Raw genomic sequence first — 25,693 nt, 5'->3', positions numbered from 1 at the left:
ATTTCAAACATCTTGGAGAGAGGAATAGGAGGCTTTGGGCAGGAAGGTATCCCTTGCACTGATCACTACTTACTAAACATTTGACGCATACATGAAAGATTGAGTCTATAGCCAAATACTCCTAGCCCTTCTCCGTCCTCCATGCTCCCATCTCCCAGTGACCTCCTTTGACTCCAACTCATACCCACTTTGTACTCTGTTTCTTTTTCTCTTGCTTCTTCTCAGGCCTCCCTTCCCCAGTCCTACCTCCTATTTCCTTTTCTTCTCTGAATTTCCCAACACAAGTGTCAGAAGGGTCTGGCATGTGTCAGGTTGGCTCCAGGGTACAGGTTTTTGTGTGTAAATGTGCATCTCAAATTTATAAGTGGAATAAGTTCCATTCACCGTGAACTTATCCACTTTTGAGATTTAAAACTAAGATAGACATATCTAGCTTGGCCTTGGTTTTCTTCCTTGTATTTGCTACCTATTGATTACTTCCTACTCTATTGCTGACAAATATATATATATATATATATATATGTCCCTCCCTCATCCTTCAAAAAAAAATGATCCTACTATTCTTTTTTTTTTAAACCCTTACCTTCCATCTTGGAGTCAATACTGTGTATTGGCTCCAAGGCAGAAGAGTGGTAAGGGCTAGGCAATGGGGGTTAAGTGACTTGTCCAGGGTCACACAGCTGGGAAGTGATCCTACTATTCTAAGTAGCTATTGAGCGCCCAAACTGCTCCTTTTTATGGCTCATGGGTCCTTGAGAAAGCTGTCTACAGTGTCTCCACTTCCTCTCCTTTAACTCTCTACCAAGCCCTCTGCAATTTGGCTTATCTCAAAAGACCAAAGACCAAAAACAGTCCCACTGCTTTTATGGATACACCTTGGGGGAAGGACAAATTTTAATAGGAAGATCTTGTGATATGACATCATGGAAAGAGCATGTTCCTTAGAGGCCTAGTATGGTACAGTGAATATAGTAGGAACTTAGTAAAATTGATTTCAACTTACTCCATCACTCTCCCACCTAAACTATTATAACAGTTTCCCTTAAATTGGATTTAGTTCAAGTCCTCTAACCCATCCAGATGACAAAATAACAGTCCTAAAGCCCGTTTAACTATATCATTCCATTGCTCAAGAAGGTCCTGTGGCTCCGGGCTGATAAAATACAGCCTGTTTCATTTTGCAAAGCTCTTCCCAACCTGTTTCTGACTGATCTTTCCAGCCTTATTGCATGCACATCACTCACATGCTCAATTGCCTGGCCACGCTGTCTTACTGGGGATGCCCATACGCAGCATGCAACTTTCAGTCAAGCTGCTTTGCACAGGCTCTCCCTCCACCTCTCTGAATCCCAGGCTTCCTTCAAGCCTCAGCTCAAGTCCCACCTCTCCCACAGGGCCCATCCTGATTCTCCTGAAAAAACCACCCTTCTGTAATTTGCATTTATTTATCTACATGCATGTCCTCTCTCCTGAAGGGAATGTTAAGCTCTTTGTTGGCTTCTATAGTTTCATTTTTGTCTTTCTATCTCTGGTCCCTGGCACACAGCATCATAGCTCATAGCAGATATTTAATAAATGTTGGTTGAATAACTGCAGGAATGAATTCTGATATATATTAGCTATGTTATGTAAGCCACGTAACCCTGTTGAGCCTCAGTCTTCTCATCTGTAAAACTAGGATAATAATACCTCAAAAGGTTATTATAAAGATTGAATGAGATAACTTAGGGAAAGTGCTTTATATCTCTAAAGTATATAATTGTATAGTATATAGAACCCCATTGCCTAGACCTAACTGCTCTTCTGTCTTGGAACCAATTGGTTCCAAGACAGAAGGTAAGGGTTTAAAAGAAAATTCATTTTCCATTTATTAAGCATCCATCTACTCTGCACAAGGTATTGTGTTTTCTTTCTTTCCCTTCCTTCCTTCCTTCCTTCCTTCCTTCCTTCCTTCCTTCCTTCCTTCCTTCCTTCCTTCCTTCCTTCCTTCCTTCCTTCCTTCCTTCCTTCCTTCCTTCCTTCCTTCCTTCCTTCCTTCCTTCCTTCCTTCCTTCCTTCCTTCTTTCCTTCTTTCCTTCCTTCCTTCCTTCCTTCCTTCCTTCCTTCCTTCCTTCCTTCCTTCCTTCCTTCCTTCCTTCCTTCCTTCCTTCCTTCCTTCCTTCCTTCCTTCCTTACCTTCTCTGTACTGCTTCCAAGGCAGAACAATAGTAAAGACTAGGAAAAGGTGGTTAAATGACTTGCCCAGTCATTTCACACAGTTTGGAAGTATCTGAGGATAAATTTGAACCCAGGACATCCTGTTTCTAGGCTTGGCTTTCAATCCACTGAGCCAACCAGCTGCCCCTTGTGCTCCTTTTCTATAACAGTCCCCTGTCCATTTCAAAAAGCCATAATAGAAATGTACTAACACAAATGAAGGGGAAAACCTGAGGCATTGATTTTATCTGGGGAAGTAGAAAAAGCACCAAAATAAGGAAGAGGGAGTCTGGCATCAGGAAAGTCAGTCAATTTTACCTTCAAATCATCTCTCTCATACAGCCCCTTCTCTCCTCTTAGACCATCAGCATCCTGATACAGGTTCTCATCACCTCCCATCCAGACTGCTACAGTCATCTGCTGGTTGGTCTCTGGGCCTCCATCTGCTACTCCTGCCCATCTTCCACTCAGTTGCTCACTTGTATTCTTAGAGCTTAGGGCAGCCTGTGGCACCTTTCCCTTGGAATAAACTTGGTTCCTTTTACCTTCAGGATCAAACATACTATCCTCCATTTGACTTTTAGAACCCTTTATAACTTAGCTTCTTCCTACTTTTCCACTCTTCTTAGACCCTGGCTTCTATGCTATTCTTCATATGAGACACACCATCTGCAGACTGAGCATTTTCACCTGTTGCTTTCCATGTCTGGAATATTCGTTCTCTCCTTCACTCTCTCCTATCCCATCTCCCTCTGTCGATTTCCTTTTCCTGCCTCCCTACTCTTGCCCTATCTCTTCCCCTTTCTCTCTGTCCCTCTCCTTTCCCCTCCCCTCTTCCTCTCTCTCTTCCCCCTCTTCCCTTTTCTCTCCCCCTCACCCCTTCTCTCCCTTTCTTTCCATTCCCTCTCTCTTCTCCCTTTCTTCTCTCCCCAGGAATCTCTGGCTTCCTTCAAGTCTTAGCTAAAATCCCATCTTCTACAAGAGGCGCTTTCTGATCCCCATGAATATTAGTGCCTTCTCTCTATTATTTCACATTTATCCTCTATATATTTTGTTTGTATATAGTTGTTGTGTGTTGAGCTCCTTGAGAAAAGTGATTATTTTTTTTTTAATTGTCTTTGTGTCTCCACAATTTAGCACAGTGTCTGGCACATAATAGGCACTTAAGAAATGCTTTGTGAAAGGGAGCTAGGTAGCACAGAGGATAGAGTGCCAGATCTGGAGTTGGGAGGACCTGGGTTCAAATCTGACCTCAGACACTCCCTAGGTCATTTAATTCCCCCAAACTCCCCCCACCCCAACAACTACCTAGCTCTTCTGCCTTATAATTGATATTATGTCAGAAGAAACTAAGGGTTAAAAAAAAAGGAAAAGAAATGCTTATTGACTGATGGAAACCACTTCCCATAGAATATTTAGATTCTATCAAGGCAGCTAACAGCATTTCTTACAACCTTGTGGCTGGGATGGAAGATAGCACAGTACAATGAATGCATTTGGCCTTGGAAATAAGAAGCCTGGGTTAAAATTCCAGTTTGCTATTTACTACTTCTTTTATCAGTGGCAGTGTCCTTATTTTTAAAATAGAAAAAAAGGGGGCAGCTGGGTAGCTCAGTGGATTGAGAGTCAGACCCAGAGATGGGAGGTCCTAGGTTCAAACCTGGCCTCAGCCACTTCCTAGCTGTGTGACCCTGGGCAAGTCACTTGACCCCCATTGTCTAGCCCTTACCACTCTTCTGCTTTGGAGCCAATATGCAGTATTGACTCCAAGACAGAAGGTAAGGGTTTAAAAAAATAGAAAAAAAATAATACTTCTACTACCTATCTTATGAAGTTGTTAATAAAAGTATACCACATACATATAAATGTCAGTTATTATTACCATTGGTTTAATGCCAGCTTGATGCAAGTATCATGCTGTGAAAGGCAGGGCAGCAAAATGTTGAGGAAAGCAAGGATTTGGAATCAAGAGAGACTGAGTTCAAATCCCAGGTAAGAGACTTGCTAGCAGAAAATTGAGAAAAAATACTTAATATATAGCTTCTCAGATAGAAGTCTCATATCTAAAATACATAGAGACTTTTGTCAAATTTATAAAAGAAAGAACTATTCCCCAATTGATAAATGGACAAAAGATCTGAATAGACAGTTAGGGGATGAAGAAATTAGAGCCATATTTAGGTATATGAGAAATGCACGGAATCACTACTGATTAGAGAAATACCAATCAAAACAATCCTGAGATGTCATCTCACCCCTCTCAGACTGGCTAAAATAATAAAAGGACAAAATGACATGTTGGAGGAAATGTGGGGAAATGGGGATACTAATAACCTGTTGGAAGAACTGAGAAGTGATCCAACCACTTTGGAGAGCAATCTGGAATTATGCCCAGAGAATGATACTCCTGGGTATAGCCGTAGATTCGGCAATACCATGCTGTGTTTGTTTCCCAAGGAGATCAGGGGAAAAGGATTATTCTATGGGTCCCAAGATATTTATCACAATTCTCTTTATGGTAACAAATAACTGGAAATTGAGGGGCTGCCCATCAATTGGAGAATGCCTGGACAAATTGTGGCATATGATTATGATGGAATATCATAGCAAGAAATGATGAGCAGGTTAATGTTTTTAAAAACTTGGAAAGAACTACATGAAGTAATGAAGAGTGAAATGAGTAGAACCAAGAGAAAAATTACACACAGCGATGGAATTAATATTTAAAGAATAACTTGTAAATGTCCACCTTTAGAGAATGAACTAAAAAAATAGAAATATGAAAGACATGTTCTAGATATGCATGTCTTTTGTTGGGAATAAATTATGTTTACTAAATAAATTAAAAGGTTTTTTAATTTTAAAAAGGCATTTGCCAGCTATATAATTGTGAACCAGTTATTTCAACTCTCAACTTTTTTCATCATCTGTACAACATGAATAATAAAGTGTAACATTTATCTTTGTATGATAGGCAGGAGACTGACTAGTTATAGATTTAGCATGGGGAGGGATATTAGGATATTTAATCCAATTCCTTTGCTTTAGAGGGGGGGCCAATGAACCCCAGAAAAGACTAGTTATATAGATGGCAAAGGATAAAACTGAGATTTGAACCCTGGTTCTACAACGTCAGGGCAGCTAAGCAGTACAGTAGAGAGAACATCCACCCCAGAGTCAAAACAATCTGAAATCAAATACAGTCTCAGACTCTTACTAGCTGTGTGGTCCTGGACAAGTCACTTAACCCTTTTTATCTCGGTTTCTTCATCTATAAAATGAGAAAAGGAAATGATAAAAGTCAAGTATCTATGCCAAGAAAATCCCAAATGGGGACTCAAAGAGTTGGACATGACTAAGACAACTGAACAAGAACAAATTCTCTAAGTTTCAATTCAGTGCTCTTCTTTGATACCATGATATCCCCCTTACAGGGTTATTATGAGAAAAGTGCTTTTAAACTTGCAATGCCATATAAAAATGATTTATTATTATATCATAAGGCTGTGAAGTTGGCTGCTTTGTACTGAGTCCTTGGATGAAGGCACAGGCATATTTTTCAAATATTCATATCAAAAGAATCTGGGAGAGATCAGTAAAGTACAGGATGAGTCAAAATTAAAAAAGAACCTAGTCTGTTCAAGAATCTAGGCTAGAACATTGGCTCAGATCCCGGAAGATAAACTTAATACAGATCAATATAGACTCCTGCAAGGTTAAAAAAATAAATTGCATAAGAATTACACAACATGGATATGTTAAAAAAGTAGCTTGTGTGAAAAATATTTGAGGGTTTTAGGTGATTGTAAACTCAGATTAACTAACAAATAGCAGGATCTAGTTGCTAAAAAAAATAATGGCAATCATCAGTGAAAGTAATCTAGTGTCCAGAACAAGGGAGATGACCGTGCTCTATACCCATCAGGCCACATCAGAGGTGTTGTGGTTAATGCTGACATTTTATTTTTTCATTTTAACTTTTAAATATTTTTCCATGTTTACATAATTCATTTTCTTTCCCTCCCCTCCCTCCCCCCCAGCTGACAAGCAATTCTGCTGGGTTGTACAAATGTTGTCACTTGATACCTATTTCCATAGTATTCATTTTTGCTATAGAGTGATATTTTAAAGCCTAAACCTTAAATCACATACCCATATATACATGTGATAAGTGATGTCATATGTTTTTCTTTTGCATTTCTACCCCATAGTTCTTTCTCTCAATGAGATTGGCATTCATTCCCATAATTCCTTCAGGAGTGTCCTGGCTTGTTACCTTGTTCCTAGTAGCAAAGTCCATTACATTGGATTGTTCCACAATGTTTTACTTTCTGTGTACAATGCCCTCCTGGTTCTGCTCATTTCACTCTGCATCAGTTCATGGAGGTTCTCCAAGTTCATATATGTAAAAATTAAAATCAATATACAATAATTTAAAATATCATATTTTATAAGGTTTATTAACAATCACTAGAAGTAGCAAAATAAAAAGGTAACAAAATAAAACCCTGAGCCCATGGCTAATCTACCTGTTGAAACAATTCGCTCTACCATAGTCACTGACAGGAAGCCAAGAGAGCTAGCCACAGAGGACCAACCTATTTATCCCATCTGAGCCAGCACATAACGACAGGAAGTCAGTGGGCTCCTGGGAAATGTAGTTCAAAGGCACAAGATTTCCAATTACACATATAGAAATTCTCCAGATGATCAATCCTTATAGCACAATAGTATTCCATCACCATCATATATCACAATTTGTTCAGCCATTCCCCAATCAAGGAATAACTCTTCATTTTCCAATTTTTTGCCACCAAAAGAGCATGGCTATGAATATTTTTGTACAAGTATTTTTCCTTATTATCTCTTTGGAGTACAAACCTAGCAGTGGTATTGCTGGATCAAAGGGTATGCATTCTTTTAAAGCCCTTTGCATATAATTCCAAATTGCCTTTCAGAATGTCTGGATTAATTCACAACTCCACTAGCGATAATGCTGATATTTCAGGAGGGTCATTGACAAATCTGAAGACATCCAAGAACGGCAACCCTAAGAGTAATCTCAGAACTATGTCATTCAAGGAATAACTGAAGGAACCAAGTGTATTTAGTCTCGGAAAGTTAAGACTTAGGGACAACATGATTTTAAAAAAGAAGCAAGACATATACATTTTGCTCTGATTGCTATCTTAAAAGCCACAATCTGCTGCCATGTGGAAGAAGACTTAGGTAATGCCTGTAGCTCTAGAGGGCAGAAGAAGAGCCAGGGAATAACAGGGACACACATTTTAGCTCATTAGGAGGAAAAATTTCCAAAAAAATTTAAAATGGTTCCAAAATGGAATGAGTTGACTCAGTAGGAAGGGTGTTTGTTTCTTATCACAACAGAGGTCAAGTAGAGGCTGGATAAGCATCATTGGAGATATCACTAACTGCCCAATCAATCAATCAATCAATCAACATTTATTGATGCATACAATGTGCCAGGCCTGTGTTATGCTTTAGATACAGAAGGGGATACATCAAAGGGTAAGAGATTGGACTAGAAAACCCCTAAAGGACCTCTTAAATCTGAGATTATATGATTCTAAGGTTATGATGCTCTTCTGCCTGTTTTGTAGAGTTTGTAAGGATGAAATGAGGAAATAGATGTGAAAGAGCTTTAAAAAAAGTACAAATGTAAGATTTTAAGATCCACAGAACACATTGCATAAAAATACCAGGTAATGATAGCGCTGAGAACAAATGTGCAGTCTTCACACTGATCCCTTTAAGTTTGAGACACAATAGAAGAAAAGGTAGCTAAAATGGTCAATATTAGCTGCAACTATTTATTTTACTTTTTCTTCTTCTTCCTATTAGGGTAAATATTTTAGAAAAGATTAAAGAATCTGGACACCTGGGTTCTTGTTCCAGCTCTTAAGTAGGTGATTGCTATATAATTTATTTAAGGCTCAGTTTCCTTATCTTGCAGAGTGTAGCTAGGTTATGCAGTAGACAGAACTCCTCTACCTGGAGTCAGGAAGACTAGAGTTCAAATTTGGTTTCAGACAATAGCTATTTAACCCTAGGTAAATCACTTAACCTTCTTAGCCTCAGTTTTCTCATCGGTAAAATGGAGATAATAATAGTATCCTCCTCCCAGAGTTCTTGAGAGAATAAAATGAGATATTTGTAAAGCACGTTGTAAACCTTAAAGCATATTAAAAATGCTCATTATTACCCATGAAATGATAGGTTTGAACTGGATGATCTCTAGGTATGTCCTGACTCTGAGATCCTAATTGCTTTCATTACTGTACTCACTTTGGCTTAGCCTGATTTTCTGTCCCCTTCATTTAACAAAGCACCCTGAGGCACTTTCTACAGTTTCTCTGAAAGGTTTCTCATTCAAATGAAATTTCAAAGATTCTGTCAGAGCACAAGCAGGACTTGCCAAATGAGTTTGTTCCAGTTTTTCATCCTCCTCAAGTCTGTTATTCTAGCTATTTTTTTTTCATTTTAAAATGTACCTCTTAAAGTTGAAGATTCAGTGAGGCAAATCACACCATTATGCATGTTTTATTTCTTACTCCATGCCCCCCACTTCCCAATATTCCCCAATATTTGCATCCAGGTGAAATTAGCTAGAAATTAAAATAAATATCGTGGGTCACTTTGAAGGAGAAAAGAAGCAAAAAAAAATATCATAGTAAGGGCTGGAAACCAAAGAAGGCAGTTCCCTTACTGCTTGGGGAATTGTAATTATGGGTTGGTCAAAGCTCAGCTCACAGAGAAGCTTTTGGGTTCACCACCCCTGTGACGTTTACAAAGATGGTGACCTTTAGGGCTCAATGGAAAATCAGAGCAAGGCTGGATGGTGAGCACCCAGAAGGTGATTCTGATGGGGCCCCATCAAAAAGGATTCCATTTTTCCATTCTGTGCACACAGATAAGGCTCTGGTGATTTTTTTGAAAGACTAGTCACCTTCTCTCTTGACTCTCCTTACTCTAGCTACTACCCAGGTATTAGTAGAATGATCCCAGGGATAGTGCCAAGAGTATGGATCTAATAGAATAGGCTTTAGAACTAGAATGGGCTTTAGAGGTCATTCACTCTAGTCCTCTGCTTTTACAAGCCAGAGAGGCCAGAGCCATAAGTATGAAATACCATAGGAGCTGTGGGGTGGGGACACTATATGGTACGAGGGATAAGGACTAGTCTCTCCCCTTCCCAGTCTATCCTCTATTCAGCTGACAGATATGGAGAAGAGAGAAATTACAAGGACAAGAAGCAAGACAAGAAGCTGGAGACTGATCAGCTGTCAATCAAAGGAAAATTCCATTTGGAATGTAAACGGGAAACAGTTGAAGGCAAAAGCCAATGGTGACTGATTTTCTGGGACTTGGCTGAGGGCTTTGGGCTGATGGTGGTGACCCTGAAGGAAGAAGCCAGGTTTATCTCTGGGACTTGGGATAATCAAGCTGGAGGTGACCTGGCTGATTTGAAGGCAGAAGAAGGACAATAGTCCATATATCTCTCTCTGACTGGCTCTGTTTCATGCTAGTATTTGAATTGCCATTTCTCTCAATATCCTCCAACCTAAGACTCACTGTAGATAATAGGGAAATCCCACCCCTCTTACCTTTATCCTCCATATTTCCTCTTTTCCCCAATAAACCCTTACTTGAGATAAAGAAGAGAAAAAAGTATTTCCTCTGAAACATCATAGCTCACCCTGAGGGACTTAGAAGGAGGCTGAAGAAGAAGGGGGAAGGGAAACTGAAGGGAAGAAGAGAAGAGGAAGGGAGATTGGAAGAATGAGTAAGGGAAGTATAAAAGGGAGGAGGGTAGGCAAAGGAAGATAACTACCTGATCTATTAGTCATCTAGTATCCATCAAATATACCCTCCAATATCATCTATTACACAGTGACCTTACTGATCATGTCACCCATCTACCCAAAAAACTCTAGTGGCACCCATCACTTCCAAGATATGATATAATATATAAATATATTATATAACTAAATATTATTTTATATATGAATTATACATAACATATAATAAAATGAATGAATGTAAATATAATATTAAATATAACAATATATAATCAAATATAATATAATCAGATCCTCTGGTTGGCATTCAAAGTCCTTCAGAATCTACCCCTTCCTATCTTTCCAGTTTTCCTAGATTTTACTCTTCATGATCCAGTGACACTGGCCTCTTACTGTTCCATGAACAAGACTTTCCATCTTTGGACTCAGATCATTTTTAAAAAAACCCTTAGGGGCAGCTGGGTAGCTCAGTGGATTGAGACCCAGGCTTAGAGATGGGAGGTCCTAGGTTCAAATCTGGCCTCAGACACTTCCCAGCTGTGCAACCCTGGGCAAGTCATTTGACCCCCATTGCCTAGCCCTTACCGCTCTTCTGCCTGGGAGCCAATACACAGTATTGACTCCAAGATGGAAGGTAAGGGTTTTAGAAAAACAAAAACAAAACAAACAAAAAAGCCCCCTTACCTTGGGTCTTAGTATCAATTCCAAGAAAGAAGAGTGACAACAGTTAGGGAATGGGGGTTAGGTGACTTGCCCCAGGGTCACACCGTTAGGAACTACTTGAGGCCAGAGTTGAACCCAGGCCCATTCGACTCCAGGCCTCATGCTCTATCCACTGGGCAAATCTCACTGCCCCAGACTCTAGCCATTTTTATTGGTTGTCCCCCATGCCTGGATTGCTCTTTCTCATCTCTGCCTTCTAGCTTCCCTGGCCTCCTTCAACTCTTAGCCAAAATCCCATCTTCTGAGAAGCTTTTGCTGATCTTCCTTAATTTGAGTGCTTTGCCTATGCTGATTATCTCTAATGGATCCTCTATCTATCTTACAAATAGTTTTCATGTTGTCTCTCCACTAAACTATGATGTTTCTTGAAAGCAAGAACTATCTTTTGTCTCTCTTGGTATTTCCAATGTTGGGATGCAGTAGGTGCTTTATCAATGCTAAGTTTTCACTGAATGTAAAACGAATCTGATATTTGCCTAACTAAAAGCCCAACAGTAATAGTATCAATAACTTTTCTAAATTCAATCAACCAATCAATCAGTATTAAGTATCAACTATGGGCTAAGTACTGGGATAGAGATACAAAGAATATTTCCTTTTTTAATTAAATTTTTAAAAATTAACAAAATCAATTTTTCACCACCAAAACTTTGTAACAAATATGCACCGTTAAGCAAAATAACATGAGTCATGTCCAGTATTTCTTAACACTAAGGTTAAACACTGTCATAGGTGGGATTTGAACTCTGGTTCTCTGCCTTCAAAATCAATGCTTTTTTTCTGTCTCACACTGTTTCCTTTAAAATATACTGTCAGAAATGGAGTATAAAATCATGCCCCCAGGGGAGACTGTCACCTTAACATGGCAAATTTAGTTCAGCTTCAATTCCCCTTCATAATACAAACCAGAGGACAGAGGGCAAATATCGGGCCAAATGTTCTAGTGAAAATTCTTTTGTGTAAAAAGTAAAGTAATTTTTGTGACTTTCTTATAGCTACAGGACTGAAAATCCATTGTTCTCTATTTGAACAGTGGCTGGGTGGTCACCCATCAGTGAACCTAAGGAAGGGATTATTGCATTTGGTGTGACTCTTGGGAGTAGATGACAAGACCACCTACCACAAAATTGCACCTAGAAGGAGGGAAGCCTTGAGATACATCCCTCTCCAAGCAATGACAGAATGCCTGGATTCATTCCTTAGTCTAGAAGCTCCCACCTCCCATCCTAATGATTCTGAACCCTGCAGCTGCATTGTGCAAACCTCATTCCCCGGTCCCATTTGCCTGCTTTTTCATTCTCATCCCCATCAACTCAACCTCCTTCCAATACCCCACTTGAGATCTACCCACCTCTTTCACTGTGCTCTCTGGAACACTTACTCCATCATGAACAAACTCATTTTCATCTTAAACCCTTTAATCTTGCTCCCTCTATTCCATGACTCTCATTGGGATCTAACTCTCTCCTGATGACATTGAACCTTTGACCACACTGATCAATATTGCTTATATTTTGCTTCCTAGCCTAGTTCCTTGGTGTGGTGAGGGAGCCCCAAAATTCCTTGATTTCCCTTGCTACTTTCAAACTTCCTCTTCTACCAGCATTCAGAAACCACTTCTTAATGCTGGTTCATGCAATGCAAAATTCTGGAACCTTTCACTGACTGACCCACAGTATGTACTTCTTCCTTCCTCCTTCCTTGGATGAGTTCAGTGACTAGTTCACAGTTCTTCTTTCCATCCTTACTTCTTCCTATATACTGCAGGACTTCAAAATACCTATTAACGTTTCAATATACATGCTAATACTTTTCAGTCCCCAATCTATTCAATTCCCAGGACCTACTCCTCTATCCCAGCTACATACCTCCATGTAAATGAACTTGAAAATACCTTTATTTGATCATAATCTTTTATCATTCCATCTTTCTGCTTACAAACCCTTCTTCATCTCCAGTATGACCTCCAATCCCTAGAGAAAAATCAAAACTCTTCTGAGTCTGCTACAAATTTATGTTGCCTAATTTCCATTAGATCCTTAATACAATCCTCTTATACTTCCCCAACCATCTGCTACCCTACTCAACTATTCCAAGTTTTTTTTTTTATCTCTCATCAAGTTTCTTATGGCACTCTTCCCCTTCCTCAGTCTTCTAAGATAAAAACTTTGACTCTTCAGTGGAAAAATTGAGACTCTCCTCCTAATCTCACATCACTCAGATTCCTTCCCTCATTATTTCCTCCTTTACCCACTCGACCTGTCAAGTCCTTCTTCATGTACCATATTCTATCCTACTCTCATTATCTTCATTCTCTATTTCCTGGCTGCTTCCCTGCTGCCTAAAAATAGGACCCCCTCTGCTAGCTATCATCCTATATCTCTTCTACTCCATTGCTAAACTTGAGAAAACTGTTCATACTTAATGTCTCTACTTCTTTTCCCTCACTCTCTTCTAAACTCTGCAATCTCCCCTCTGACCTCAAACTGAAACTGCTCTCTAGTCTTATATCACCAAAAATTGCCTCTTAAAAAAAACAAACCTTACCTTCCATCTTAGAATCAAGATTGTTCATTGGACCCAAAGCAAAAGAGTGGTAAAGGCTAGGCAATGAAGATTAAGAGACTTGCCCAGGGTCACACAGCTATGAAGTGTCTAAGGCTAGATTTGAATCCAAGGACCTTTTATCTCCATATTTGTTTCTTTACCTACTGAGCCACCTAGATGCACCACCCTTCCTCAACTACCTCTTAAATATTTCATACTTGATGTCCTATAAACACATCAAACTCAACATATCCAAGATGGAATTCATTATATTTTCCCCCAAATCTTTCCCTCTTCACAATTTTGTGTTTATAATGAAGTATAGCAGAATTTTCCCTTTCATTAAACCTTGAAACCTTGATGTTGATCCCAAACTTCCATCTGGGTTCAGCTCACATATACTATCTGTTGCCAAGCCTTACTATTTCTATCTTCATAAAATCCCTCATACACTTCCTCTTGTCTCCATTCACATTGCCACTACCCTATTGCAGGTTTTTATCACTTTATGCACAGATATTCCATAGCCTTTTGGTTGGTATCCTTGCATCAAGTCTCTCCCCACTCCAATCCATGTCTCCTTAGCAGCCAAAATTATTTTCTTAAAGTGTAGTTTTGACCCTTTTACTTTCCTATTCAATAAATACCAGCGGCCACTATTATCTCCAGAATCAAATATAAATTCCTCTGGCATTTATAGCCCCTTATGACCTCTTCCCACATAATCTAGTTTGACTACTTTTTACTCCTCTCTATGGACTCTGCAATCCAGTGACCCTGGCCTTCTTGTTTAGCTTTACATACAAGACTATTTCCTGACACTAAGTGTTTGTACTGGATATCCCCAATACTTTTAAGATTCTCCCTCCTCACTTTCACTTTCTGGTTTTCCTGGCTTCTTCCCTCCTCACCTTTATTTTCTGGTTTTCCAGGTTTCTCTCCACACTCAGCTCAATGCCCACATACTATTGGAGGCTTTTCTTGGCTCGACACCCTCCTCATTTTCCATCTCTCATCCCTGCCCTCTGCCTCCCTATTGTTAGTGCCTTCTCTCAGGGATTTCTTTCATTTTCAACATACTTATCTTGTATATATAATCATCTACATATTGTATTCTCCATTAAGAGTGAATTCCTTGAAAGAAGAGACTCAGTTTTTACCTTTGTTTATCCTCAGGGCTTCATACAATGCCTGATGGAGTAAGTGCTTAATAAATATTTGTTGAGTGGCTAAATGGCTCAGTGGATAGAGAGACAGGAAGTCCTGGGTTCAAATTTGACTATAAACACTTCCTATCTGTGTGTCTCTGGACAAGTCACTTAACCCCAAGTGCCTAGCCCTTGCTGTTCTTCTCTTTAGAATCAATTCTAAGACAGAAGGTAAGGGGTTAAAAAATAAATGCGTGTTGATAGACCAGCTGATCCCATTCCTTCCATATGATCTGAACACATTTCTAGCTCATATTCACCAAATAGACCCAAAGGCCTTAAACAGGTAGAACTAGAAGAGATCTTAGATTGAATAATCAGAAGAGCTGGATTCAAATCCCAATTCTGATAACTATCAACAAGCTACAGCACCAAGAGAAACTTGAAGGAATAAGAAAATTAGGATAACCTATACTACACAAAAAGGCATACAGGAGAGGGAGGGGAGGAATACAACTATAAGAAGGAGAGGAAGAGAGTGCTAAAAGGTAATACTCAAACCTTATTCTCAGTGGAATCAATTCCAAGAGGAAAGAGTATCTAGATCCACTGGGATATTGAACTCTATCTTACCCTATAGGGAATCTGAGAGGGGAAAACTAAGGGAAACTTGGTGGGGAAGGGAGTTAAAAAAGGGGGAAGGGAAAGAGGGGGAAGGGAATTTAATACACTCTTAAAAACAAAAGGGGAATAAAAAGGGAGGGGGAGGAGGGAAGTAATTCAAGAAGGGAGAGTGTGTGGGGTAGCTTAAAAAGATCCCAAAAGAAAATTAAGAGAGGAATAAGAAGGGAGGGGGGAGAAAGAAAGGTAAAATAAGGGTGGGGATTAGGGGGACTGACTAAAAACAGAATACTGATGTAGAAGAAAGTAAAGAAAGAGGAAAGGGCAGGACAAGGAGAGAAAATCAAAATATTGGGAAATACACAGGTGGTAATCATAACTTTGAATGTGAATGTGATGAACTCACCTGTAAAGCAGAAGCAAATAGCAGAGTGGATCAGAAACCAAAATCCTACCTTATGTTGTCTACAAGAAACACACATGAGGAAGGTAGATACACACAGGGTAAAAGTAAGTGGATGGTGCAAAATCTATTGGGCATCAACTGAGAAAAAGAAGGCTGGAGTCTCAACCATGATATCTGACAAAGCCAAAGTAAAAATAGATCTAGTTAAAAGAGATAGGGAAGGTAATTACATCCTGATAAAAGGCAGTATAGACAATGAGGAAATATCAGTATTCAACATGTATGCACCAAATGGCATAGCATCCAAATTTTTAAAGGAGAAACTAGTGGCTCAAGGATGAAATAGATAGAAAAACTATACAAGTGGGAGACCTGAACCTTCCTCTATAGAACTAGATAAATCAAACCAAAAAATAAATAAGAAAGAACTAAGTGAATGAAATCTTAAAAAAAATTAGAATTAGTAGATATGTGGAGAAAAATAAATAGGGACAAAAAGAAATACATCTTCTTCTTAGTAGCACATGGTACATTCACAAAGACTGACTATGTACTAGAGCATAAGAGCATTGCAAACAATTGCAAAAGAGCAGAAATAATAAATGCAACCTTTTCAGATCACAATGCAATAAAATAATAATTAGTGAGGGTATATGGAGAGTTACATCAAAAATTAATTGAAAATTAAATAATACAATTCTCCAAAATCTGTTAAAGAACAAATCATAGAAATAATAATTTCATTGAAGAAAATGACAATGATGAGACATCCTTTCAAAATCTATGGGATGCAGCTAAAGCAGTACTTAGTAGGAAATTTATATCCTTGAGTTCATGTATTAATAAATTAGAGAGGGCAGAGGTCAATGAATTAGGCATCCAAATTAAAAAAAACTAGAAAGTGAACAAATTAAAAATCCCCAGATGAAAACTAAATTAGAGATCCTAAAAATTAAAGGAGAAATTAATAAAATTGAAAGTAAAAGAACTATTGAATTAATCAACAAGACTAGAAGCTGGTACTTTGAAAAAACAAATAAAATAGACAAAGCACTGTTCAGTCTAATAAAAAAAAGGAAAGAAGAAAACCAAATTGACAGCATCCATGATGAAAAGGGAGACCTCATCTTAAATGAAGAAGAAATTAAGGCAATCTTTAAAAAGTATTTCCCCAATTATATGGCAAGAAATATGGCAATCTAGGTGATATGGATGAATATTTACAAAAATTTAAATTGCCTAGATTAGGAGAAGAAGAAATAGAATACTTAAATAACCCCATCTTAGAAAAAGAAATTGAACAAGAAATTGAACTCCCTAAGAAAAAATCCCCAGGGTTTGATGGATTCACAAGTGAATTCTATCAAACATTCAAAGAACAACTAATCCCAATACTATACAAACTGTTTGACATAATAAGCAAAGAAGGAGTTCTACCAAATTCCTTTTATGACACAAATATGGTACTGATTACCAAGCCAGGTAGATCAAAAACAGAGAAAGAAAACTACAGACCAATCTCCTTAATGAACATAGATGCAAAAATCTTCAATAGAATACTAGCCAAAAGACTCCAGCAAGTGATCATGAGGGTTATTCATTCTGATCAGGTAGAATTTATACCAGGAATGCAAGGATGGTTCAATATTAGGAAAAGCATTCACATAATTAACCATATCAACAAGCAAGCCAACAAAAAATGACATGATTATCTCAATAGATTCAGAAAAAGCCATTGACAAAATATAACATTCATGCCTATTGAAAATAGTAGAAAGCATAGGAATAGATGGGCCTTTTCTAAAAATAATAAACAGATTGACCATGTATTATGGCATAAAAACATTGCAAACAAGTGCAAAAGAGCAGAAATAATAAATGCAACTTTCTCAGATCACAATGCAATGAAAATAATAATTAGTAAGGGAACATGGAGAGGTAAATCAAAAATTAATTGGAAATTAAACAATACGATTCTCCAAACCAGTTAGTTAAAGAACAAATCGTAGAAACAATTAATAACTTCATTGAAGAAAATGACAATGATGAGACATCTTTTCAAAACCTATGGGGTGCAGCCAAAGCAATACTCAGGGGGAAATTTATATCCTTGAGTTCATATATTAACAAATTAAGAAGGGCAGAGGTTAATGAATTGGGCATGCAAATTAAAAAATTAGAAAGCGAACAAATTAAAAATCTTCAGATGAAGACTACATTAGAAATCCTAAGACTTAAAGGAGAAATTAATAAAATTGAAAGTCAAAGAGCTATTGATTTAATAAATAAGACTAGAAGCTGGTACTTTGAAAAAACAAATAAAATAGACAAAGTACTGTTCAGTCTAATACAAAAAAGGAAAGAAGAAAACCAAATTGACAGTATCCATGATGAAAAGGGAGACCTCACCTCTAATGAAGAGGAAATTAAGGCAATCATTAAAAACTACTATGCCCAATTATATGGCAACAAATATGGCAATCTAGGTGATATGGATGAATACTTAGAAAAATATAAATTGCCTAGACTAAAAGAGGAAGAAATAAATTACCTAAACAACCCCATATCAGAAAAAGAAATTGAACAAGCCATCAAAGAACTCCCTAAGAAAAAATCCCCAGATCCAGATGAATTCACAAATGAATTCTATCAAACATTCAAAGAACAACTAATCCCAATATTAAACAAATTATTTGACAGAATAAGCCAAGAAGGAATTCTACCAAATTCATTTTACGACACAAACATGGTACTGATCCCAAAGCCAAGCAGGTCAAAAACAGAGAAAGAAAACTATAGACCAATCTCCCTAATGAATATAGATGCAAAAGTCTTAAATAGGATACTAGCAAAAAGACTCCAGCAAGTCATCACAGGGGTCATCCACTATGACCAGGCAGGATTCATACCAGGAATGGAAGGATGGTTCAATATTAGGAAAACCATCCACATAATTGACCATATTAACAAACAAACTGACAAAAGTCATATGATTATCTCAATAGATGCAGAAAAAACCTTTGATAAAATACAACACCCATTCCTATTGAAAACACTAGAAAGTATAGGAATAGGAGGGCTTTTCCTAAAAATAATAAACAGTATATATCTAAAACCATCAGCAAACATCATCTGCAATAGGGATAAACTAGAAGCCTTTCCAATAAGATCAGGAGTAAAACAAGGATGCCCATTATCACCTCTATTATTTAACATTGTACTAGAAACACTAGCGGTAGCAATTAGAGAAGAAAAAGAAATTGAAGGTATTAAAATTGGCAACGAGGAGACCAAGCTATCACTCTTTGCAGATGATATGATGGTTTACTTAAGGAATCCTAGAGAATCAACCAAAAAGTTACTCGAAATAATCAACAACTTTAGCAAAGTTGCAGGATACAAAATAAACCCGCATAAGTCATCAGCATTTCTATATATCTCTAACCGATTTCAGCAGCAAGAATTAGGAAGAGAAATACCATTTAAAATCACCCTAGACAATATAAAATACTTAGGAATCTATCTGCCAAGACAAACACAAGAACTATATGAACACAACTACAAAACACTTTCCACACAGTTAAAACTAGATCTAAACAATTGGAAAAACATTGATTGCTCATGGGTGGGATGAGCTAACATAATAAAAATAACAATCCTACCCAAATTAATTTACTTATTTAGTGCCATACCCATTGAACTACCAAAAAACTTCTTTACTGAATTAGAAAAAAAAACATAACTAAGTTCATTTGGAAGAACAAAAGATCAAGGATATCCAGGGAAATCATGGAAAAAATGCAAAGGAAGGAGGACTTGCAGTCCCATATCTCAAACTATACTATAAAGCAGTGGTTATCAAAACAATTTGGTACTGGCTAAGAGACCGAAAGGAGGATCAGTGGAATAGACTTGGCGTAAATGATCTCAGCAAGACAGTTTATGACAAACCCAAAGACTCCAGCTTTTGGGACAAAAATCCAGTATTTGATAAAAACTGCTGGGAAAATTGGAAGACAGTGTGGGAGAGATTAGGTTTGGATCAACACCTCACACCCTACACCAAGATAAATTCAGAATGGGTGAATGACTTGAACATAAAGAAGGAAACTATAAGTAAATTAGGTGAACACAGAATAGTATACATGTCAGACCTTTGGGAAGGGAAAGATTTTAAAACCAAGCAAGACTTAGAAAGAGTCACAAAATGCAAAATAAATAATTTTGACTACATCAAATTAAAAAGTTTTTGTACAAACAAAACCAATATAACTTAAATTAGAAGGGAAGCAACAAATTGGGAAACAATCTTCATAGAAACCTCTGACAAAGGTCTAATTACTCAAATCTATAAAAAGCTAAACCAGTTGTACAAAAAATCAAGCCATTCTCCAATTGAAAAATTGGAAAGAGACATGAATAGGCAATTTTCAGTTAAAGAAATCAAGACTATTAATAAGCACATGAAAAAGTGTTCTAAATCTCTTATAATCAGAGAGATGAAAATCAAAACAACTGTGAGGTATCACCTCACACCTAGAAGATTGGTCAACATGACATCAAAGGAAAGTAATGAATGCTGGAGGGGATGTGGCAAAGTGGGGACATCAATTCATTGCTGGTGGAGTTGTGAACTGATCCAACCATTCTGGAGGGCAATTTGGAACTATGCCCAAAGGGTGATAAAAGACTGTCTGCCCTCTGATCCAGCCATACCACTGCTGGGTTTGTACCCCAAAGAGATAATAAGGAAAAAGACTTGTACAAGAATATTCATAGCCGAGCTCTTTGTGGTGGCCAAAAATTGGAAAATGAGGGGATTCCCTTCAATTGGGGAATCGGTGAAAAAATTGTGGTATATGTTGGTGATGGAATACTATTGTGCTAAAAGGAATAATAAAGTGGAGGAATTCCATGGAGACTGGAACAACCTTCAGGAAGTGATGCAGAGTGAAAGGAGCAGAACCAGGAAAACATCGTACACAGAGACTTATACACTGTGGTACAATCGAACGTAATGGACTTCTCCATTAGTGGCAATGCAATGTCCTTGAATAATCTGCAGGGATCTAAAAAACACTATCCACAAGCAGAGGATAAACATTGGGAGTTAAAAACACCGATCGATGAAAAGGAACTGCTTGACTACAGGGGTTGAGGGGATATGACTGAGGAGAGACTCTAAATGAACACTCTAATGCAAATACCAACAACATGGAAATGGGTTCGAATCAAGGACACATGTTATACCCAGTGGAATCACGCATCGGCTATGGGAGAGGTGGGCAGGGGGGGAGAGGAAAAGAAAATTATCATTGTTTCCAATGAATAATGTTTGGAAATGACCAAATAAAATAATGTTTAAAAAATAATAATAAACAGTATATATTTAACACCATCAGCAAACATTATCTGCAATGGGGATAAATTAAAGGCATTCCCAATAAGATCAGGAGTGAAACAAGGATGCCCATTATTTTACATTGTACTAGAAACACTAGCAGTAGCAATTAGAGAAGAAAAAGAAATTGAAGGTATTAAAATAGGCAATGAGGAGACCAAGTATCACTCTTCGCAGATGATATTATGGTCTACTTAAAGAATCCTAGAGAATCCACTAAAAAGCTAGCAGAAATAATCAATAACTTTTGCAGAGTTGCAGGATACAAAATAAACCCACATGAATCATCAGCATTTCTATATACTTCCAATCATCCCAGCAGCAAGAGTTAGAAAATGAAATTCCCTTTAAAATCACCACAGACAGTATAAAATACTTAGGAATCTATCTGCCAAGACAAATGCAGGAACTATATGAACACAACTACAAAACCCTCTCCACACAATTAAAACTAAATCTAAATAATTAGAAAAACATTAATTACTCATGGGTAGGACAAGCTTACATAATAAAAATGACAATCCTACCCAAACTAATTTACTTATTTGGTGCCATACCCACTGAACTACCAAAAAACTTTTTTTTGAATTAGAAAAAAACAATAACAAAGTTTATTTGGAAGAACAAATATCAAGAATATAAAGGGGAATAATGGAAAAAAAAGGGAAGGAAGGTGGCCTAGTAGTACCAGATCTTAAACTGTACTATGAAGCAGTGATCAACACCATATGGTACTGGCTAAGCCATTCCCCAATTGATAAATGGGCAAGGGGCATGAATAGGCAATTTTCAGATAAATTAATTCAGATAATGTTTAAGATCAAATTGTGGTATCTGTTGGTGATGGAATACTATTGTGCTGAAAGGAATAACGAACTGGAGGATTTCCATGTGAACTGGAAATATCTCCAGGAATTGATGCAGAATGAAAGGAGCAGAACCAGGAGAACATTGTACATAGAGGTTACACTGTGTAAAATACACTGTGGTAAAATCAAATGTAATGAACTTCTCCATTAGTGGTAATGCAGTGATCCAGAACTATTTGGAGGGACCGATGAGAAAGGACCACTATCCACATCCAGAGGAAGTACTGTGGGAAAAGAAACACAGAAGAAAAACAACTGATTGATCACATGAGTCAGTGGAGGTATGACTGGGAAAATAGACTCTAAAGATCATCCTAGTGCAAATATTAATAATGAGGAAATGGGTCTTGATCGATGGCAAAAGTTAAACCCAGTAGAATTGTTCATCAGATACGGGAGAGGGTTAGGGGAAGAGAGGGAAGGAAGGTCTTGTAACCATGGAAAACTATTCTAAATCATTTAATTAAATTAAAAAAAAAAAACAAGCTATGATGACCTTTAGATAACTTATTTCACTCTTTGATTACCTTTTGGCTCCTGTTTCCTCTCTATAAAATGAGGAAGACCAGAGAGCCTTTAAGATCTTTTTCAGCATTAATGACATAGAGTTCTGGGGGTATTTTATTATGTAATATCCTGACCCTGGAAACCAGACTCTGTGGGGTTATGTATTTAAGGAACTGACAGGCATTTTTGAAGAGTCTCATTTCCCCAGGTTTTTTAACCCTGACTCTGAAATCTATTGTTTAGGGCAAAAAATTGAAGTCAGGACTCATTTCCAGTGCATTCTCTGCCCTTCTGCTACCAAAGTTACTGAAAGTTCTGGTGTAGAAGTTATTTGGTGCCAGAAAAGTCTGTGGACCTGGAGCATAGGGGTCACTTTACCAAATCAATATTAAGGCTTAATTCCTCTCCCGGAGAAGCATAGTGCCATGAGTGCTGACTCTGGGTTCCAAGGACGTCTTTTGAAATCCTGACTCTGCCACTTGGTATTTGTATGATTGATAGTGAGTCACTTAAATCTTCTGGGTCTCAGTTTCCTCATTTGTAAAGTGAGATGACCTCTGAGGTTCTTTCCAGTTCTGAATCTATAATGTTTCTATAATATTCCAACCATTTCTACATTTTAAGGATGGCACTGAATATAAAACTTTTAATCCCTCTCTCTTGCCAACAAGAGAAGCTTCTGCCTATGTCAAAGTCATCCTGATACTTACCCAAGACTTCCTCAGCAGAAAAACTGGTTAGTTTACTATTTCTGACTGAGGTGAAATTCTCTTTCTGACCTTAATTGACTAGTAACTAATCACTCAGGCACATTTCTTTGGGCAGAATGGTTAAAGGTAAAATTCTATAGGCACTTCCAACAAGAAAGATTAGCCAGGATTTAGCTAAATCCAACCAATCATGACCCACTCCTATGAGCTCAAGCGTGTCTGCTCAATTTGTCACTGGCATTTCTTGAGGTGTTTCATTCAATGCCAGGTGTTCTGGGACTGCATTGTGTCCATGTGTAGTGTGTCTATGTGTGTATGTGTGTGAGAGAGACAGAGACAAAGAGAGAGGGAGGGAAGGAGAGAGAGAGAGAGAAACAGAGACAGAGAGAAAGAGAGAAAGTGAAAGAGAGAGAGAGGGAGAGAGAGACTGAGAAGGACAGAGAGAGACAGAGAGACAGAGGGACACAGAGAGAGTCATTATTCTAGTCAATCATTTTATAGAGGAGACTGAGATCCAGAGAGGGAAGGACATGACTTGTCCAAAGTCACATGATTAGTTAGTGGCAAAGTTTAGTATTAAAACCTAGCTTTCTTTTCTTTCTTTCTTTTTTTTTGGTGTTCTTTTTTTTTAATTTGATCATTTCCAAACATTATTCATTGGAGACAAAGATCATTTTCTTTTCCTCCCCCCCCACCTCTCTCATAGCTGACACTCGATTCCACTGCGAATCACATGTATTCTTGATTCGAACCCATTTCCATGTTGTTGGTATTTGCATTAGAGTGTTCATTTAGAGTCTCTCCTCAGTCATATCCCCTCCACCCCTGTAGTCACAGTTGCTTTTCCTTGGTGTTTTTACTCCCACAGTTTGTCCTCTGCTTGTGGATAGTGTTTTTTCTCCTAGATCCCTGAAGATTGTTCAGGGACATTGCATTGCCACTAATGGAGAAGTCCATTACATTTGATTGTACCACAGTGTATCAGTCTCTGTGTACAATGTTTTCCTGGTTCTGCTCCTCTCACTCTGCATCACTTCCTGGAGGTTGTTCCAGTTGCCATGGAATTCCTGCACTTCATTATTCCTTTGAGCACAATAGTATTCCATCACCAACATATACCACAATTTGTTCAGCCATTCCCCAATTGATGGGCATCCCCTCATTTTCCAAAACCTAGCTTTCTTGATTGATAGCCTAGTTGTTTTTCCCAATCAACTAAGTCAGTCTTGGCCTTGCCATTAGGAATGGTAATAGTAAAGGCATAGGAGAATAATTTTTGTATCAAATATGCTGATAAAAGTTTGATGTCCAAGATATTTAGGTCACTGACACACTTGTAAGACTGAGTCATTAGACAAATGGTCAAAGGATATAAGTAGCTTTCAAGAGAATAAAATATAAAAATATCAATGATCACATTTTTAAAAGTGTTAAATCACTAATAACAAAAATAGAAATTAAAACAATTCTCAGTGAATTTTATGGAATTGATCATAATAGGTTCAGAATTGAAATGTCCTCAAAGGTCATCTTACTTTACAGGTTGAGGAAACTGGAGGTTATGTGATATGTTATCAATCACAAATATGCATATCATACTTAATAAGTTGTCAAAATGATAAAAGATAAACAATGTTGGAGGAACTGAAGGAAGACATGCACACTGAAATAGTGTTGGTAGAACTGGTTTAACCATTCTGGAAAACAATTTATAATTATGTAAGAAAAGTCATTAAAGTTTTGGTATTGCTTGAACCAGTGATTCCTCTGTTGAAAATAAATTCCAGGAAGGTCAAACACACATACAAAAAAGCCCCCTATAAACTGCACTTTTGTAGAAACAAAATTGGGGGGATGGCTAAAAACAATTGTGGTATATAAACATAAAGGAATATAATTGTCCTGCAAGGAACGATGAATATGGGGAATTAAGAGGAAAACGGGAAGATTCTATATGAAATGAGGTAGAACAAAAAAGGCAGAGGCAGGAGAACAATATACACAAACTATAATAATAGTAAATAAATCCAACACTAACAGGTAACTGAACTCACATTAAATGCATTGACCAATATTGGTTCCAGGAGGCAGAAACAAAATATGGTTCCTTCCTCTCAGCAGAGATGTGGGGATACTACTAGGAAAGAATGATGTAGGTGCTGTGTTCATTAATCTTGCTACCCGGAGGAGGGGGAGTGTCCTTCATCAGTAAGAATATATCAAGAAATGAGTATTGCTATAAAAAAGCAAACACCAATACAACTTAAAAAAAAAAGTTTTAGTGTTAAAAACGACTTGGTTTTGAGTCCTGTTTAGGGGCAGTTACTAGTTGTATGATGATGAATAAGGCACTTTCTGTGAGCTTCCATATCCTTATCCATAAAATTGGAATAACAAAATTTATGTATTTCATTTTTAATAAATAAATATATATAAATTTATTTAAAAAAACAACCTCACAGGGCTATTGGGAAGATCAAATGAGCTAATGTATGTAAAAAGCTTTCAAAGCTTCACAGGTTATATAAATGTTAATTGATACATACTACAGGAGTTGGGAGAAAAAGCAAGAAGGAAATAAGAGGAGGAGTCTTTAGGTTAGTTGTGCGACCTTGGGCAAGACACTGAACCTTACTTTCGTCACTTGTAAAATGAGGGAGTTGAACGAGATGGCCTCTCAGGTGCCCTTCCAGCCCTCTAATGGTTCTGCCCAGGGTATTAAAAAATACCCAAGTCCTCCCCGCT

At 37.7% G+C, this 25,693-nt stretch overlaps 1 protein-coding gene across 2 annotated transcripts in view; it reads right to left on the bottom strand.

The window, feature by feature from the left end:
* The window catches only part of EXPH5 (exophilin 5), a 119,820-nt gene that overhangs the window by 91,542 nt on the left and 2,585 nt on the right, over positions 1–25,693 (bottom strand). The window lies entirely within an intron of this gene.

Source organism: Monodelphis domestica, chromosome 4, assembly GCF_027887165.1.
Source record: "Monodelphis domestica isolate mMonDom1 chromosome 4, mMonDom1.pri, whole genome shotgun sequence".
NCBI lineage: Eukaryota > Metazoa > Chordata > Mammalia > Didelphimorphia > Didelphidae > Monodelphis > Monodelphis domestica.
This window is presented reverse-complemented; position numbering and strand designations above follow the sequence as displayed.